The 5,481-nt window shown below is 45.4% G+C and overlaps 1 pseudogene; it reads left to right on the top strand.

Annotated features, from left to right (window-relative positions):
• Window positions 1-310: 310 nt before the first annotated feature.
• On the top strand, window positions 311-1,342 carry LOC144668179 (protein SEC13 homolog pseudogene; annotated as a pseudogene).
• The last annotated feature ends 4,139 nt before the right edge of the window (window positions 1,343-5,481 follow it).

The following is a 5,481-nucleotide window of genomic DNA, read 5'->3' as shown; positions in this document are numbered from 1 at the left end:
ACAGGTGGCCTGTTATTCCAATGCAAGGCTGTGTGACAGTGAAAAGTTAACATAATGGCCCATGTTTTTCATATAAGGGCTCCATGTGAAGTGTTGGCCTCTGTGGCGCAACGGATAGCGTGTTGGATTTCTAGCTGTTGTTGTATAAGAGATTCAAAGGTTGTAGGTTCGAGTCCCACCAGAGTCCATGTGAAGTGAGTTGTTGGGGGCAGTTTGTGCAGGGACAACAAAAAATTCAGCACTGGTTTGCAGCCTTTTCAAAGAGGTCACAGGATCATTGGCGTGCAAACAAAAGAAATCACAGTGGCTTCTGTAATTAATACAGTGGATACATCCCATGAGGATATGATTCACGACGCGCAGATGGATTACTATGGCACCCGTCTTGCAACTTGCTCCTCAGACCGATCCGTGAAGATATTTGATGTTAAAAATGGAGGCCAGATCCTTGTTGCTGACCTGAGGGGCCATGAAGGTCCTGTCTGGCAGGTGGCATGGGCTCACCCAATGTATGGCAACATCTTGGCCTCTTGTTCCTACGACCGGAAGATCATCATCTGGAAGGAGGAGAATGGAACTTGGGACAAGATGTATGAATACTCAGGCCACAATTCTTCCGTCAACTCTTTATGCTGGGCACCCCACGAGTTGGGTTTGATCCTCGCTTGTGGTAGCTCAGACGGTGCAATCTCTGTGCTTTCGTACCCGGGTGATGGTCAGTGGGAAATGAAGAAAATCAGCAATGCACACACGATTGGTTGCAATGCCGTCAGTTGGGCTCCTGCAGTTATACCAGGGAGTCTTGTAGACCAGCCTTCGGGACAGAAGCTGAACTACGTCAAGCGATTTGTGTCGGGAGGCTGTGACAATCTCGTCAAAATCTGGAAAGAAGAGGAAGGTCAGTGGAAGGAGGATCAAAAGCTTGAAGCCCACAGCGACTGGGTTCGAGATGCTGCCTGGGCTCCGTCTATTGGGCTTCCCACGAGCACCATTGCCAGCTGCTCCCAGGATGGCAGAGTTTTTATCTGGATTTGCAACGACCCTGCTGGAAACGCGTGGACGCACAAACTGTTGCACAAGTTCAATGATGTAGTGTGGCACGTCAGCTGGTCCATCACTGGGAACATCTTAGCTGTCTCCGGAGGCGACAACAAGGTCAGCTTGTGGAAGGAGTCAGTGGAAGGCCAGTGGGTTTGCATCAGTGACATGAACAAACGTCAGTGTTCAGTGATAAGCATCACAGAAGGGCCAACAAAATGAGCAGTGAATGGCAAAGGAGCAGCACACGAATGGTGTCCTGAATTGTATATTTGGCAAAATAAAATGGATTCCAAGAAACTGGGAACAAAAGAAAAAAAACCTGCAAATTTAGTCCATCAGGCAGTGGTCAGCACGTAATGTCTTAGAGGCCCTGTGGGAAAAGGAGAGGGTGGGTCCTGTTGGATGGTTCCTTGAGCAGGCTGTCAAAGTCATTTGGCAGAATGCCTCATCGCCAGAACTTTCCAACAAGCACCAAGGTGTAGCTTGGCTGGTGGTGAGAAAGGCCCTCCCTGTCAGATCCTTCCAACACGCCAGGAGTCTCACCCCCCTCTGCACGTTGCCCTCGATGTGGCTGTGGTGGGGATGAGACCGTTGTTCACCTCCTTGTGGATTGTGCCTTTGCAAAGAAGGTCTGGAGAGAGATGCAGTGGTTTCTGTCGAGGTTCATCCCGAGCAGTTCTGCGACACAGGACTCTGTGCTCTACGGGCTGTTCCCAGGGACACACACTGAAACAAACATCAACTGCAGCTGGAGGATCATCAACTCGGCGAAAGACGCTCTTTGGTCTGCCCGAAACTTGTTGGTCTTCCAGCGCAAAGAGTTGTCCCCGATCGAGTGTTGCAGACTGGCATATTCCAAGGTCCATGACTACGTGCTAAGGGACGCACTAAAGCTTGGGGCAGCCGCCACAAAGGCGCAATGGGGAAAGGTCGCTGTCTAAGACCTTTCTGCCATAGTGCACCGAGGGGCTGGGAATTGTATAGACCCCTCGGGCTGTACAGCTCACAATGAATGTATGCATTGAATACTAGTTGTATTATAATTGTATTGAAGCACCTCAGAGTGCAACATGATGTATGTTGATAACTCCAATACCATTGTCTGATTGTCTGAAATGGCCATATTGAAATGATTGTAATATTCATTGATTGTATTGATGCACCTTGTGATCCATGTGTAAAAGTTGAATCTGATTGTACATTTTGTGATGGTGATTTTGAAATGTTTTGTAACATTCTTCCAGATATTTTATGAATAAAGTATTTTTTTCAAAAAAAGGGTGTGATTGGAGTTCTGAATCTGTGATAGTAATTACTGTAGAAACATTTAATAATACTCTAAGTGTGGGTGATCAATACAGTGAATGTAATGCTTGAAAAGTATTTTATTAAGAATCATTAATCTCAGTTCTGCTCATGGGTTTAAATAATATTCATGTCTGCCATTTAATCAGAACAACAATTTTTTGTTTCCATTTACAGTCCTCTCTCTCTCTCTCTCTCTCTCTCATTTCCCTTGTTAGGTTATGGTAGTGTAGAGACTATGGTACTGGATGAGCAAACTAAAGGACATAAATTCAAGTCAGGCTCTTGAATTCAACTCAAAAAATCTGACCATTTGTGGGCATCAGAAAAATGACTAACACCACAACAGATTTGGTCATTTAATTATTTGGAAATTGGTTCCCTCCAGTGAAGTGACCCTGTTGTCACCTTTTTCCTCCACCCCTCCCCTACCAAACCGTGGCCTATTTGTGATTCTCGTCCACACATATAGTTTCGTCTTAAGGGCCTAATTTAGCTTAACTAGTTTACACTGGTTGCACAAATAATCACTTTAGAAGTCAGATCAGGTCAAGATGGACAACAAATGCAAATATGGCAGCGCTGTCCACACATCAAAATCAGTCTAAAAGATGTGCAGTTCACACCATGTCAAGCTAAGAGCATAGATTGAGCATCAAGAACCCATTCTTTCAGCAATGTCATTTTGTAACTGTTGGTGGGAAATGCACAACAGGAGGATCTGACGCCTGGTCTCAGGGCCTTTTCTCTTTGGCCCTGCTGATATCAATAACATGTTATGTGGGGGAAATCATGGGATTGAACCCATGAACCATGTGCAGCACAATGCATTGGAACTCCTACACAACACACCAATGGTCATTACAACAGGTCTGTTTATTTTATTGTTGCTATGGCTACCCATGTGGATTCTAGCTATGTCTGTTTTTGTGGGGTATGCGGAACATTTCTTGGTCCAGTCCTACTCGGGACCCCCTCCCTCAACTCTTTTTCCACTACAATGATGATTGCATCAGAGCGACTTCCAGCTCTCACCCTGAGTTGAAAAATTTCATTCACTTTGCTTTCAATTTCCATCCTTTTCTCATCTTCATGTGGCCCATCTCTGACTTCTCTTCCCTTCCATTCTTCAACTTCTCTGCCTTGATTTTTGGGGATAGGCAAGTACTCATTATAAGCCCACTGATTCCCACAGCGACCTCAACTACACTTCCTCACACCCTGCTTCCTGTAAGAATTCCATTCCATTCTCCAAATTTCTCCACCTCCAGCACATCTGTTCTGATGAAACCTTCCAAACCAGCACTTCTGATTTGTCTTCCTTTTTCCCCAACTGAGGATTCCACCCCACGATGATTGACAGGGCCCGTGACCATGTCCATCTCATTTCCCACATTTCTGCTCACACCCCTTCCCCTCCCTCCCAGAACCATAATATGGTTCCCCTTGTCCTCACCTTTCACCCCACCAGGCTCCGCATTCAAAGGATCAAGCTCCGTTACTTCCACCCCCTCCAGCGTGATGCCCCCACCAAACACATCTTCTTCTTCCCTCTCCTTTCAGCATTCCAAAGGGACCGCTTCCTCCCTTATACCCTGATCTATTCCTCAATCACCCCCAACACCCTCTCCGTTTCCTATGGCACCTCTCCACGCAAACTCAGGAGATATAACACCTGCCCTTATACCTCCTCACTCCTCACCATCCAAGGCCCCAAATACTCCTTCCTGGTGAAGCAGTGATTTACACACACTTCTTTCAATTTTGTCTACCACATTCACAGGGCAGGTGGTGGTGTAGTGGCATTGTCACTGGACTGGCATTCTAGAGACCCAGGGTAATGCTCTGGGGACCTGGGTTTGAATCTCACCATGGCAGATGGTGAAATTTGAATTCCATGAAAATCTAGAATTGAAAGTCTGGTGATGACCATGAAACAATTGCCATAAGAACCCATCTGGTTCACTAATGTCTTTTAGGGAAGGAAATCTGCTGTCCTTACCTGGTCTGGCCTACATATGACTCCAGACACAGCAATGTCTCTTAAAATGCCCGCTAAGCAAGGGTAATGAGGGATGGGCAATAAATGCTGGCCTAGCCAGTGATGCCCTCATGCCATGAATGAATACAAAAAGTCAGCAAGCATGACCCTGAGCTAATGCTGTCATGCCATTTTAATTCTCCACCTTGTTCTCATGTCTATCCTTTATGTCCTCAGCCTACTGCAGTGTTCCAATGGAACTCAATGCAAGCTTGAGGAACAGCAGCTCATCTTCGATTAGGCACTTTACAGTCTCCTTGACATTCAGTTCACTGTAATCACTGCTCCTCCATTTTGTCTCCTTTTTTCACATGTGTTGGCCGAATCTTCTTTTTCTCATCTTGCTTTCAAATGGCAGCTGCTCCTTATTCTGCCATTCACACCTCCTCTAGACTCTTCTTTTGTTTCTTTACTTGTCCCATTACCACTCCCTTTGGCTCTGCCCCATTTAATGTCTCCCATCTTCTACCCTATCACAGTCCTTCCATTTTGTTTTTTTTCCACACGCCCCCATTTCACCTGCACATAAGCAGAACATTTCTAACTTTTCCCAGTTCTAATAAGAGCTCACAACTGAAATCTTAACACTGTTTCTGTCTTCATAGATGCTGACAGACCTAATGAGTACTCCCAGGATTTTCTGTTTTTATTTCTGTTTATTTGTTTGTTTGGAAATTGCAATCTGATATCTTTTATTTTATTTTATTTTTTGTTCATTCACGGGATGTGGGCTTCGCTGGCTGGGCCACCATTTATTGCCTATCCCTAGTTACCCTTGAGAAGGTGGCGGTGAGCTGCCTTCTTGAACCGCTGCAGTCCATGTGGTGTAGGTACACCCACAGTGTTGTCAGGAAGGGAGTTCCAGGATTTTGACCCAGCGACAGTAAAGGAACGGTGATATATATTTTCTACATGCTTATTGGCACCAGCGGAGATCTTCAAGAAATAAAGAGGGAGATTATGATCTTTCCAGGATTCAGATTCAGGCTTTCATTATACCCAATATCAATCTGGTAATGAATGAGTCTTCCTGGACTTCCAGAAACAACATGTCCACTACTGCAGTCCTCTACAGCCCATTCTCTAACTTCAAA

This window comes from Cetorhinus maximus, chromosome 26 (genome assembly GCF_964194155.1).
Source record: "Cetorhinus maximus chromosome 26, sCetMax3.hap1.1, whole genome shotgun sequence".
In the NCBI taxonomy this organism is placed as follows: Eukaryota; Metazoa; Chordata; class Chondrichthyes; order Lamniformes; family Cetorhinidae; genus Cetorhinus; species Cetorhinus maximus.
The sequence above is the reverse complement of the archived record's forward strand: the minus strand, read 5'-3'. Positions and strand labels throughout refer to the sequence as shown.